Raw genomic sequence first — 15,198 nt, 5'->3', positions numbered from 1 at the left:
AAATATGTGTTCATTAGTATCTACGGAATTGCATACGATTGCTTTTTGCCTATAAATGCCCTCTTGTTAAACAATGCATACTGGTTGGTGTCATTCACCCCCAAAATGACATGTTCCTGGCCTTTTAGAATTTTTTTAAACTAAACTTTAAAAGATGTTCTCCTGAGCACCCAGCCGCCTATGGCTCTTCCTTTCTGACTCATGAATCTTAGTTAATATAATGAGTTAGATGTACTAAAAACAGTCCAAATAGATCTCTCCCACATGCCTGTGCTTCCCACAGTCTAACTTCATAGGTTTTACATTAGCAATTTGGAATAACATTTTATTATGTGTCTCTGCCAAGGGCTTTACATGACCTCTATGGTTGACTTAGCAAGACATTTGAGAAAATGATTTTTTTTAATTATTTTTTTATTATTAAAGGGAAAGAAAATGGATTTAAATATTCAAATCTTTTTGAAAATTGAGCTATAGAACCCAAGTTCAAGGCTACATTTTTATTTCTCAGTGTAGAAGAACTGTAATGTGGGATTATGCAGGAAAGGAATCATCTTTGCAGATTCTGGGTAGATTGCTACTGAGGACACATCTCTATCATATCTTGTTAATTATGTATGCCATACAATTCTTAGACTAGTGGAGGCACGTCTGTAGGCCAATGATTCTATGTTTGGGATTGATGATGCACATAATTCCCTTCTCTTGCCTGTGAGAAATACATGAAAATGGTAACCAACTGCATTGTTACGTGGCACTGCACCCATTCAATTCCTCTCTTCCTGTGTTGTACAAGACTCCAAAGCTGTAGTTGGGGAAAATTAGATCTGTAGCTGTAGCTCAGAGAAACAGAGAATCTAGATTGATAGTCTTGCATCTTCAGTGGACCCCTCTAAATCTAAAGGGATATCATAGCTCCCTGGTGTCTTTTCTGCAATAGAAGAATTTAGAGGAATCTTTCTTTTCTTCCCTTTAGGCCTACATGTTTACACATGTGCATTTTCCTTTTTTGTTTAGCACCATCTGGCTCAGTGATAGACCCATATCATTAGGTTTTGATTCTCAATTGCTCACTCAGTTGCAAACCACAATGCTGTGAGAGAGAAAATGAAAGGTGTATCCTATGCAAAAGCAAATGTCCACATAAAACCACCAGAATCTCATTAAAGTTTTTATAGAGTCCAGAATGCAGCTAGTTATTGATACCACAATTATAAGGTGTAATCTGAGAAAAATATAGAAGAGCTAGACTCAAGCCGGGTCTGGTACACTTTGAAAATAACTAAAAATTCTCAGACATTTCAGCAGACCATAGCTTCATCTAACAAATACATTTCCATATTGTTTTTTCAGTCCAACTTTCTTTCAGGGATGAACAGTCCAGAAAGAAAGCACAGTTTGGGAAGGTGTGGTTGGAGCAAGGGATTATGATTGAGTCATAATGAAATCCATCTTGTTATTCAAGAGCAACTCCCATCCAAGTATTTCAAAATCCTTTTCAAAGCTTGATTTACCTTCAAAACCCTTCTGTGAAATACAAAAACATTGTCGGTCTGTTTCATCTGTGTCCTGTCCTATCTCACAGATTTGTCTCTTGAGCAGAGACTTCCCTCTTTCTTATTTGTTTGTGAATCACAGTGTAACTTTGGGCTTTCTTTTGATGTTATTGGATGTTAAAGTAAGATATATACTGTCTTACTTTATGTTACTGTTCTAGTCAACCAGGGTTTATAAAGGGTTATGGCTGCCTATAAAGCAATTAAGGAATAATAAGCATATTATCATCATAAATAGATGGTTATATGTCAGTATTATTGTCCCATAATAAATCACTTTTATGTGGAAAAGTAATAGAAAGGTTAACTGAGATAAATAATAAAACAATTAAGTGACTTCTGTAGCTCACATAAAGAAACTGTAAAAAAGCCAGAAATTCTAAATACAAAACTAACCACAATACTTACTTGTTTCCTTTTTGCCAGAAGCACAAAAAATAAGACCTGTTTCTTAAAGGAAAAAAAAAACATGAAAATGTATGCATTGTTCAAGAAAAAAATTGTCTGTTATTTCCTCAAATAAATGTATCTGCCTTTAAGGGCACAAGTGGGGTTGCTTGGAGTCAGAGAAGACATTTTGACATGAAAATCCATAAAACTATGATCTTTTGCTGAGCTCTACCCATTTCTGGCACTGGAGAAATCATCTGACAACATATTCTGCTACATTAAGGGTATTGTTACACAATACAGGCAGTCCTCAGACTTACGACATAATTGGTTCCTGAAAACTGCGTCTTAAGTCGAAATGTTGTAACTCAGAACCGTTTTTCCCATAGGATACGACATTATAAATGGGGATTGGTTCCTGAACCAAGGGCTGATACACTATTTTCACCAAAAATAACTCAGAATTTTGTACTCAATCAATTATAGATGAATAATATAACTACATTAATGCGTTTATATTGTAAATAGCAATCATATTGATTTGGAAGGATTTCTTTCAGGTTACTTTGCTGGAATTTTTGAAGGGCTCTTAGTTGGACTTTTTGAACAGTTCTTGGCTGGAGTCTTCTCAGGAGTGGCCTGGAGCCCAAGCAGGGCACAACCGGAGAGGGCAAGACTCAGGCTGGGACCCAGAAGAAAGGCCCAGCACAGTAGGCCTAGGCTAAGGGAACCAGCAAGAGAAAAGGGGTGGAGGGCCTGAAGGCCTTTATGCAAAGGTGTAAAGGTCTTAGATGGCCTGGTATCAGGTAGGGGCCAAGTGCCCAATGAAGTCACTAGGTAAGACTCCAAGATGAACATAAGTCGTCAGTGTGACGGGGTCATCAGCAAAGCTAACAGCACTTTATTGTGCATCAGCAGATGCATGACAAACAGAACCACAGAGGTGATACTTCCCCTCTATCAGACACTGGTCAGATTGCAGTTGGAATACTGCGTCCAGTTTGGGCGCCACACTTCAAGAGGGATGTGGATGACCTAGAGAGGGTCCAGTGAAGTGTCATTCATATAGTTAAGGGCTTGCAGGCCAAGCCCTATGAGGAGAGATTAGGGCACCTGGACCTCTTCAGCCTCCACAAGAGAAGGTTGAGAGGCGACCTTGTGGCTGCCTATAAATTCATCTGAACCCAGCATTCTTTCCTGCCTACGCAGGGGATCGGACTCGATGATCTATTGATGTCCCTTCTGACCGTAACATCTATGAATCTATGTAACAACTGCAAGACAGTTGGGTGCAGCTGTAGGGAAGGTCAGAGCCCATGATTAGCCCTTAATGCTAGCAGGTACCCTGGGGAAGGGTATTGATGGGCCATCAGGGTCCACTTAGTGAGGGCAAAGTGGAGACCAGCAGGAGGCTGGAAGAGCTAGCTGGCATGTAGAGGCTCAGTAGTCAGCCTCCCTTTCAAACAATTATATCAAGTCATGGCTGGAGAGTAACAAGGGGAGAGCATCCTAAAGCATGAGCTAGGTAAGACTTGTGTGGTCACCAGGGGGCATCACATTCATCCCTAGAGCTCGAACCTGTTTACACTCATAAACAACTTAAATCACCCAAGGTCAACCTTAATTTAACCATCTCTAACAACAAGTTTGACATAGCTATTAAAACAATAAAGACTGGCAAGGCTGCTGGACCAATTCAGATATTCCCAGAATTCGTTACCACACTCGGAACCACAATGAAAATAAATTCATGTATAAATGTTGAGAAAGTATCAGACTTCCAAAAATCTGGAGAAAAGCTGATGTCATTGCTATCCTGAAACCCAATAAACCACCAGAAGATCCAAAAAGCTATCGACTTATCTTGCTACTCTGCCTTACATACAAACTCACAGAGGGCATAATTCTGAATAGAATAGAAAACATCATTGATCCCCAGCTCACAGAAGAACAGGCTGGCTTTAAAAAAAATAGTGCGCTACTGACCAAGTTACATTACTTACATCTGACAGAAAATGGGTTTGAAATGAGGCAGAAAACAGGTGCAGGCTTTCTCAACCTTACATCTGCCTTATGATACTTTATGGCACCGTGGCCTCAAATGTAAAATGCACTCTATGATACCTGACTACAAGCTATGCACTTTCACCATAAACATGATCTCCAGAAGGTCATTCAAACTCACTACTAGCTGAGAAGAAAAAAGCAGAGTATGAACTCTGAAGAATGGAGTCCCCCAAGGATCATTGCTAGCAATGATACTTTCCATGTATGTACCTCAGACTTTTCACATACAACATCTAAGGTATATGTATATGCTGACGATGTCACCATAGTAGCCCAAAGAATTGACATGACAGAACTGGAAAAGTTATCAACTACTGGCATTAAACTTATCACTGACTATCTCCACAAGTGGTACCTAAAGTTGAACATCAATAAATCAGTATCATCACTCTTCCACTTGGATAATCATCAAGCATGTTGAATATCAGAGTAGGCAACAACAAAATCATACCCCAACCTACGTAAGAGTCACATTAGACAACTACCTCACCTATAAACATCACATTCAAAAGGTCAGCTGTAAAGACTCTGCGTGGGTAGAGATGTTTAACCAGCACAACATGGGTTGCCAACTTCAAAGTTCTCAGAACCACATACTTGCAATGGTACATGCCCCAGCAATATATTGTGCTCCTGTATGGTCCAGGATTTGTCACACTAAAAAGCTCAACACTATACTTAACAGAATGCTGAGACTCATAACAGGCTGCACAATTTACACACACACAGATGTACTCCCTGTACACTTGGGCATTAGACCAAGTGATATAAGAAGACAGACTTTAGCATCATTACTGGCAGTAGAAGCAAAAGATGACAAAAATTACCTGCTCCTTCAACTGTTAACTGAAGACTTGAATAAATGAAGGCTTAAGAGGTCTAGAAATTGTAAACCATTTATATACTAAGCCCACAAGCTCCTGGAATTGATTGGGGATCCAGAACCAAACTATGGGCAGCAACAGAGTGAACTGAGACCTATTCCTACAGCATTTTATACCAACACTAAACAAATCCTGCATTGGGCACAACCTTGACAGAGAAGCATAGGTCAAGCTAAACAGACCAAGATCTGGATACAGACATTTCAAAACAACACTTCACAAAATGAACATTGTGGACAGCCCCCTTTGTGAGTGTGGTGTCCAACAAACAACACAGAACTTAATCAAAAGCTGCAATCTTTACAAATGCCAAGATGGGACAGATGGAATCCTCACATTGAGCAATACTATCAGACAGTGACTCATAGATTTAGAAAAGCCATATAAAGATAGATTTAGTAGTCCTTTGTGAGTCTCATATAGTCTTGCTTGTGCAATAGTATTGAAAGCAAAGTGATTTTTCCCTTCTGAAACCTTAAAAAATCCATTCTAAATTGTCTACTTTAACCCCGAATTTAGGGATATTATTAAAGCAAATATACGAGCATTCAATGCTTACTATTGTTATTTGCTAACATTGGTGATAGCCAAAACTGAAAATGATATCTGTTACAAAAACAGAGATGTCTTTCAGGAGCTAAACCAGGCAAAAAAAGTTGAAAGAGAAGCCAAAAATGCAAAACAAAGTTAAGTAACTTCATCTAAAGGATGCACTGGAATCCTCTAGTCATGAATGCTCATCCAGTCAAAACATCAGTCCCTACTTCTGAAAATAACCTTAATGAAGAATATTTTGTTTTTTCTTATAGTTCTCATAGGCCTAAAAGAAAGGCCAAAAAGAAAATAACACTAATAAGACAGCCCCACCTTTGCCTCTAAGCAACTTGATGCAACCACAGAGTTATTCAAGAAATATGGAGAAAGCTACAAAGGACGACACTCAGACCATTGGAGCTGTTAAAGATCATAATCATTGACTGACCACTTGTGAAGGCTAGGCCAATGCAAACATATTGTAAGGATATTAATGGTAGAAAATGTTCAGCTTTTCTTTTTTCACACCAGCTTTCAAATAGAGAATGTATAAGGGAAGATTGTTTTTTTAAGTCTACTTTACCTGATTCTCTTCCTTCTGCTGCAAGCTATTTAATTCCAGAGGTTTTGCTTTAGTTAGGAGTGGGGTTGGAGAATGGAAAAATATACTGAGCATCTAAATAAAGCATGAGAATTTGACAGACCAGATAAACAATTATCTATGTAGAGATTTGAAATTCGACTGAAGAAAGATTGAATAATTGGTAAAGAAAAACAGTGCCAAATGAATTCACTGATGAAACGCTGCCAACCTGAGTCAAACAGGCTGAATAGATGACAATTTTCTCAATTACCTTTTGGTCCTATGGCCCAGATGAGTGGCATGGGGTTGGTCCACAGGCCCTACCGGGATCAGGACCAGGCTCTGGGGCCCTGCATAATAGGGCTGTGCAAAAAGCACCATTCCACTTCAACTTCCGATTCAACAGAACAGTGTTTCATTTAGAGTTTTGTTTCATTTCGACAGCACTGTTCCATTTTGTTTCATGAAAACCATTTCACTATTTCGACACTATTTTGACATTTTGCCCATAGGCTATCATGGGAAAGCACAAAACTGCCTATAACTTTGTCATTTCTTGCCTGATTCAGATAAAACTTGCAGGGATGGTATCCCCTTCTCAGGGCATGAAGCCTACCATGTTTCAAGGGCTTAGGCGCAGAGATTTCTGGGAAAGTGGCCCTCAAGATGTTGACAAGCAGGAGCCGGGAAGCAAGAGCAGCCTCCTGTGATCCAGCAAGCAGACTGGCAGCCCGTACCCCCAGGAGGAGTCTGGCAGAGCTGCCTGTCAGATGACAGGAGGCTGCTGCTGCTAGCTGGGGACAGTGGCAGAACCAGTCTTCCTGGTACTGGGTGCAGGCGGCGTGCAGCATCAGTCCCAGTCAGCAGCAGCAGCCTCCTGTCATCCAGCAGGCAGATCAGGGGCCCTCCTGCACCCCCAGGGACTGCTGCAGGTCTCTGCCAGACTCCTCCCAGGTGTGCAGGCCCCCGATCTGCCTGCCAGATGACAGGAGGCTGCTCCTGCTGCCTGGGGCCAGTGTCAGCACCAATCTTCCCGGTGTGGGGTGCAGGCTGTGCCCAGCACCAGTCCCAGACAGAAGAAGTAGCCTCCTGTCATTCAGCAGGCAGATTGGGGGCCCACACCCCTGGAAGGAGTCTGACAGAGCCTTGCAGCCCTCCCAGGGTTGTGAGGGAGGGGCCCCAATCTGCCTGCCAGATCACAGGAGGCTGCTGCTGCCAGCTGGGACCAGTGCCAGGAAGCCTGGTGCTACCACTGGCCTCAGCCAGCAACAACAACATGCTGTCATGCGGCACGTAGATCCAGGGGCCCGCACCCCCAGGAGGGCTGGGGGATGTGCCAGAATCCTCCTGGGGGGGTGCAGCCCCAGGATCTGTGCCAGATGACAGGAGGCTGCTGCTGCCAGCTAGGACCTGTGCTGAAGCCAAGTAAGCCCAGCTTCGAAACTTGATATGGTTCTAAACTTGCAAAACATTTCGAGTGCCTTTGTTTCATTTTGAAGTTGTTTTGAAGGCTTTTGTTCCATTTCAATTTTGCTGTTTCAAGCTTCAAATGCATCAAAACAGCTTCAAAACGAAACACCCGATGAAATTTCGCACTGCCCTTTTGCCTAGCCCTATGTGCCAGGATCAGGTCCTATGCACTGGGAACGGGCCCAAAGCTCTGTGCTGCCCCTGCACAAAGACCTACGCCATTGCTTTCCCACTGCTACATTTTTTAATCCACTGGGAGCCCCACAGGCCAGATGAAACAGCTCTGAGGGGGGAGATCTGGCCTGTGGGCTGGGAGTTGAGCATCCCTGCCATATGAAGTATTTATCTTACAATGGAAAATTTTGGGAAGTTGTGGAGTTTCTTGAGAAATACTACCTTATGGTGAAATAACATCGCTGAAAACTTAGCAAAAAAGGTCCTTGGACACTACCTGGGTAAAAACATTCAAAACAAAATTATTCAAATTTTTAGAAACATGCACAAGAAATTAATTATTGTTTCCTTGAAAGCTTCCAGGACTTATTCAACAAACACATCAATAAGCAAGGACATACAGAATTGATTGTCAAGTTTGTTTCAACAGAAGTGAGTGAGATGAGAACAGGCAGAATTACTGTCTAAGAACCTTTCAGTGGATTTTGTATTAACGTGACAAATTCTGGTCCTAGAGTGATAGAAGCTCTCCTTGAACAGTTACAAGAAACAGCATCTTTCTCGATGACTTGAGAAATCAAGGCTACGGTAATGAGGCAACTCTGAAAAGTTAATACAGCAGATATCACAAAGTGGTTTTTTTACTCCCATGCAGTGTAAATTCTTTGAAGCTCAAGGTGAAAACATGTTGTCTTTTGTCACCTTCTGTGCCATCATAAAAAGTTTTACGGTGGCACACAGTGAAAACAAATAGACATCTATACTCTTTGTTATGCCACAGCATGGTTGCAACAAAAGGTAGTAATAATAATGCTTTATTGTGGCAGACGTGTATTTTCTTCATGGCAGGAGAAGGTGGGAAGCCCAGAGGTGCCCTTACTCACCAACTGCCCAAGGCAGGTGCTTTTGGAGTTTGAGGGGCTTGGTCCTGTGTGCCCTAGGAATCCTGTACAGGATCAGGCCCCATAAGCCTCAAGAGTGCCTGCCTGGTTTTCCCCCTGTTCCTTTCTGACTTGCAGCCTCCAGCATTTAGAAAGTTCTGATTCAGAGGCTGCATCCCTAACTCCCATGCTTAGTAACTACTGATGAACTTTTCCTCAAAAAAAGTGTCCAATCCAGTTTTGAACTCAACTAAACTGTCAGCTTCCGCAACATCTTGGGGCAATGAGTCCCACACTTTAATGACACGTTGTTTGGAAAAGAACTTCCTTTATTTAATTTTGAACTTACTATCTACTAGTTTCATTTTATGACCCCTAGTTCTTGTGTTCTGAGAGGTAGTAAATAATAAATCCCTATTTACCTTCTTTTTGCCATTTATTATTATGTAAACCTTTATCATGCCCTACCTTCAAGCATCTCTTTTCTATACTGAATAGCCCTAGCCTCTTTAGTCTCTTCTGGTGTGAAAGCCATTCTCTGTACCTTCTCTAGTTCTTCTATTTTCTGGTTGAGGTATGGGGACCTTTTATCATCATATATGCTAACAACTTTAACTGGGCACAGTCTTCAAGGTGTGGATCTTGAATGGATTTATAAAGGACCATAATAATACTTTCTGTTGTGTTTTCAGTTCTCTTCTTAATAATTTCTAATACTTTTTTAAAATGAACATCAAGTTCCTAGTAGGCATCTGAAGTCTAGACCATACCCATCACACCAACACTACCTTAAGCTTAAAAAGACATTCATGTTCTGCAATAGCTCGATCTTAGTTGGTGCAAGATCATCAAAACAATTATCTTGTTTTGATTTTAATTAAAACCCAAATTGTAGTGTGTATTGATGTACAAGATGCCATTTATGAATCTATAATTACTAAAGCAAGAAAAGTGAAATTCACTTGAGATGCTAACTGCTCGTACTAAACCTTTGTGGAAAAGGTTTATAAGGAGAAATTGTGTCTTAGAGGGTCTTCATCTTCTTTCTTGGTTACATGAATAAGCAAAACTGATTAATCTGTTTTTGTGAGGAGTTTAGAAATCAAGATTGGGAAGCGGCTAAAAGTATCCTTGCCTACCCTAGAAAAAGGTTAAAACTGATCCTGGGAAGGAAACAAATCTACAAATATAGGACTGTGTAAGGCTTATGTGACAAGGTATCTTAAAGCATTCTGCAAACATTTTCACACACAGTCACTTATCATTTGCAAGATGTTAAAACACAAGGGAGCAGATAAGTGTTCATAACAGGTAAAATATAAATCCATAACCATCTGGAATGTGAGAGCTTTAAGGAGCAAAGCTACATTCCCTTGGGTTTAGGTCAAAATCTTTTACAATATTCATGGTGATTCGGGGGAAAGAAATAAGGAAAAACGCTTGATTAATACTGTCTAATATAAAATGCAAAAACTCAGTTTCAGGCAGAGACAAATCAGCTCCCAGTATCCCCTCTTTTTATACAGATATGGATATTTTGAGAGAGATGACACCTTTCACCTGTGCAAATATGCTATGAAAGCTTTTGGATCCTCACAAAGTCCTTTTATTATCAGATATGCTAAATCTGTGCATGTAATGAAGTGATAAATATTGTATATAGCTTTGCTTAACAAAAATAAGACATCTCATTTAATAGTGAAAGCTGATGTGTTGTCTAATAAACAGGCTGTTGGAAATAACATATAGCTTTTCTCCAATAATTTCATTCTGATGGCTGTCTTTTCAATGACAGACCTCAGGAAAACCAAATTACATTTATAGAGCAATGAAGTAATAAGAATAAGAAAATACATCTAGGTTTGTACTTGTGTTCCTGGTGACAATATACAATTGTGCCAAAGTTAAATATTCCACCTTTTGTTGAATAATTAACTCTAAATATTAATACGCATCATTTCTATAGTATGGGTGACTGTAGTCTGCATGTGAATTTACATTATGAACAAGCTGGAGCTGTAACTGTTATTGTAAATAGATATATTGGTAAAGCATCATGGAAGGCAGTTCAAGGTTTGTCTGATTTGTAACCCTTTTTCCTCAGCTTATTCAGGGTTTGAGGACCCAAATCTGTTACCAGTACGAAGAAAGCTTTTGTGAGCACTCTAGATATTTGCTTTGGGAATAAAACAATCAATTTAAGTCTTTTGAACTGAAATGCACCATATTAAAGCCTGAGTGATTAAGGGAAAATGTCTTTTAAGTTATGAGATGATGGTCTGAAGTTAGCACAATGGAAATTAGAGGAAAATATATTTAAAAATCATAGAGGGAGGGGATACAAACAAGAGCGAATATGTAATCAGAGGAAAAAGGAAGATATTTGTAATGAGTTGTCCCTTTTTTGGAGTGGTATTAGCTACAATAGCATCATATTTTCCAATATGCAAAACACTATGGATCTTTGTGAATACCTGCCCTTGGCACATTGCTCCCATCTTCTTTTTCTTCACTACTGAGCAAAAAGTCAAAAAATAAATAAATAAAATAAATTTTAAAAGAATAAAAAGATAAAGAAGAACATAGATGTGATAAGAAGTAAAATCCTTCTCTCAGCTGCAAGTAACTTTAGTCTTCAAATTCAATTGAAAAAAAAATATTTCTTTGCTACATTCCTCAGTTGTTCAGTAAGAGATTCAAACTTGGAGGAGATACAAAATGGAATAAAGAGCAACTCTGGCTCAAGCATTGAATCTCATGGGGGAAAAAGCCTATTATTGATCCCAGTAGACCAAACTACTTTCTAAAGCTATTAGTGAATTCTCAACTCTTTGTCTTGCTACCGCTGTGCTAAAAATTCCTGTAGAATATGCCATTTGATAACTACTTTATGAGGTTGGTCAGGGTTTAGATTATATCCCAGTCTTTGCTCAAAATTTATGTTGATCTGAGAACAATGCCCAAAGTTGTTTTCCTCTTAGTGATCAAGTTTCCCTCCTTTTTTATCTGTGTACTGACTTCTGCTCACCTAATCTCACCCTAAATTTGTGAGCTTGATAACCTGAGTAAACCACGTCATTTTACATGCCCATATAGCCAAACAGGAGACTGTTTGGTAATGTAATGAGAATTCCACATCATTTTCTTTCAATCACTTTTGCTACCAAATGCCACCATTTTTTAAGTCCAAAGAATATTTTTTTGCAGCTCAACCTGTGATTTGAAAATGGAAGAGTCTTATAACTGCCTTTTATAGCATTACCTAGTAAGAATGACTATGCAGTCAAAATCTTCACTGATAGTTTTGCCGATGACGGAAGAGACAGATTACACAACTACAACTTTCCGTCTGGTTCAGGAGAGCTAACAGGAGCTGTGCTGTCTTGCTCAGCCTTTTACACTAGTGCAAAGTAGATATAAAACACTGATAATGTTACTTGATAGTATTTTACGTCCACTTGGTACTGGTTAAAATGATAAAACAAAGAGTGGAGAACCAGGTCCTTAATTGTTTATCAAGTAAACAGTTACAAAGCCGTAAAAGTCACTCAACCTGCCATTGAAATTAATGGGTGGATCAAAGGCTGTATTCAGAAGGTTTCCAGTTTTAATACGGTCACACTTTTGATAAATTGTTTAAAAAAAACAAAGCAACAAGACAGACAGGTTATTTTCCAGCTTTCTTAAATTTCTGAAGTTTTCCAAACTTTGGAAAATGTCAAATAGGTCTGTTTTGGATCACACCTACATTTTGAAGACAACTTGAGTATCATAGCAAGTTCCATAGTACATCTTTTTGGCCTCCACAATTCAAAAAGGGTGTGGAGAAGCTTGAGAGAGTCCAGAGAAGAGCCACGCACATGATCAGAGGTCAGGAAAACAGACCTTACGACGACAGGCTGAGAGCAATGGGACTCTTTAGCCTGGAAAAGCACAAGCTCAGGGGCGATCTGATGGCCACCTATAAGTTTATCAGAGGTGATCACCAGGATCTGGGGGAATGTTTGTTTACCAGAGTGCCCCAGGGGATGATGAGGTCAAATGGTTATAAACTACTGCAAGACTGTTTCAGGCTGGACATAAGGAAGACTTTCTTTACTGTCCAAGCCCCCAAGATCTGGAAAGCCTGCCATCGGAGGCGGTTCAAGCACCTACGTTGAACAACTTCAAGAGTAAATTGGATGCTTATCTTGCTGGAATCCTATGACCCCAGCTGACTTCCTGCCCATCGGGAAGGGGGCTGGACACGATGATCTTCCGAGGTCCCTTCCAGCCCTAATGTCTATGAAATCTATGAAATCTTCTATCCATAATCAAAATATCTCTTATGAATTTGATGAGACCGTTGAATATACACTCTGGGCATGCTTCACTCATGGCTTTTACATTCACCTATCTTTAGACTATACCTAACTAATTTTTAATTAGAACCATAGTTTAGGTGAAATAAATCAGGCTAGGAAACTTTAGGAAAGTTTAATATATAACGCACTTGTTATATGCTGGCTGCTTACACTTGTTGCATGCTGACAATCTATGTGAGAATCTTTTTTACTTAGAACACTTTTATGTCTACACCAACATAGCTTGAATATGTTGCAATGAAAAGCAAAGGTCTTGAAAGATCTGTATCTGGTCAGGGGAGAATTCTTTTGTGCAGTCTGTCTGTGTGACAGACAAAAACTGTATAAAAAATAAGCCAGGGCAGGGAATGGTGTGTTGGGGACTAGAAAGCAGGCTCCATACAACATGTGGAGCTTCCACAGAACTAAGCTCAGGCTCTGAAAAAGAGGGAAGGTTCTGTAGCTCATGTGTTCTGCCAGGGCAGCCCAGACTCAGTCTGATGCAAAGACAGCTTGAAGCCACCTTTATACTTTATACTGTGCCTTTGGGCACCAGCAGGTACAACTTCTGGTGTAGGGTAGGGGTTCTACTTCATAGCATGCTAACATTAGACATGATTTGGAGAAACAAAGCCTCAGCTTGGTTTGTGAAAGTAATTTGAAGCATAAGCTAAAGGGGCTCAGAATTCTGGTGGCTTTTCTTTGGTGTGGAACTTAAATCTAAGTCTGTCTGTCTGTCTTAAAATAAACCCTTTAAAAATAATGACCAAGTGGGAGTTTGCCAGTGCAAGATAGATAGATATAAGATGCACTGGCAAGCTCCCATTTGGTCACTATTTTGCTTAGGGGTTTATTTTAAAATAAAGAGATGTATTTTGCTGGAACAGGAGTTTTAAAACAGCAAGTAAAGCAGCATAATGGTACAAGGACAGCTCTAATGATGTGCATTGCTTGAATTAAAGGATATAAGAATTGATCTGAGATAACAGGAATTTGTAGGTTGGAAGATAGTAAAGTATGATCCTGCTGTGATCAGCAGGTATTTAATATATTCTTCATATTTTCCCTTGTTCTTTTAAAATAATCTGTTTGCAATTATAGCATGTTTTGATTGCTAAGTCAGAATATTCATCTCAGTAGGTTTTATGATAAAATGCCATAGAAAAACAGTATTTTTCATTCCAAACTATCCTTTTCCCCTACAGTTTAACAGATTTTTTTGGTTCTTGATTCAAATACAGTGACTGCAGTATGTCTGTGAAGTCTTTCCCCTTTTTTGCTAATGCCCTGGTCAACACTGGATCCTTAACACAATGCAGCTACAGCCAGCTTTGATCAGCTTTGTCTGCTTGTTGGGGTATTGTTAATCGATAGAAGCAGCAGCCATTCCATCCTAGGCTTAAGTACAAACATTTGAGGGGTTTAGGAGGAAGTTAGATTGTATTAAAAATGGCCACCCATCTAAGATAAATTGGGATGGGGGGGCTAGTGGGGGGAGGGTTGGAGGGATGGGAGGGCAAGCAGGCTCAGGGTGATCAGGGGCTGCAGAGGGATCGGGGGGGCAGGTGGTATCTGCAGGAAGAAATGGTTGCATTGGTGGGCAGGCAGCATCTGCAGGAGGAATCAGGGGGTTAGAGGAGGGGGCTTCACATCTGTGGGAGGGTCCACAGTGGGGTCCAGAAGGGTTTGGCAGGATCAGGGTGACATTCAGGGTCTGTGGTGGGGCTTGGAGGGACGGGGGCTATTTTTAGCCCCCTGCACAACCACAGTAAACCTACCCCCTCATCTCTCCCCACATCAATACTTGCTTCTTCGGCTCCTAGCAGTGACAAACACTGTTAAAACCAGCACTGGGAGCAGCTTGTGGGTTGGGGAGGGAGCTGGCTGATCTGCCGGGTGAGGTGGTGAGGGGCCAGGAAGTTAAAATGGCCTGGTGCCAGGGGTGCAGGTAGGAAAAGTACAGCCCCAGGGCTAGGGCCAACCAGTGGTGCTTTCCCAGCCCTGGGGCTGTGTGGGTAACTGTATAGAATTTTCACTCACCAATCTAACCTAAATCCATTAAGTTTGAGTGCACATCAATCCAAGTCTATTTTAGATTGGGTTCTGCCATGTTTAGACCAGTCTATGTGTGCAAAGATTCAGTTCTGTTACAGGTTTAGATTGATTTCCGATCATTAAGACAGAGTCTAAGTGTAAGATCTGTACCTGGGCAAACTAAATTAGATTGGGTGGCCATTTTTAATACAATCTAATCTCCCCCTAACCCTACCAAATGCCTGTATTTAGCCCTAGTCTAAGACAATTAAGAATATTCAT

Source organism: Gavialis gangeticus, unplaced genomic scaffold, assembly GCF_001723915.1.
Source record: "Gavialis gangeticus isolate Ggan-Ray unplaced genomic scaffold, GavGan_comp1, whole genome shotgun sequence".
NCBI classification, from domain to species: domain Eukaryota; kingdom Metazoa; phylum Chordata; order Crocodylia; family Gavialidae; genus Gavialis; species Gavialis gangeticus.
This window is presented reverse-complemented; position numbering follows the sequence as displayed.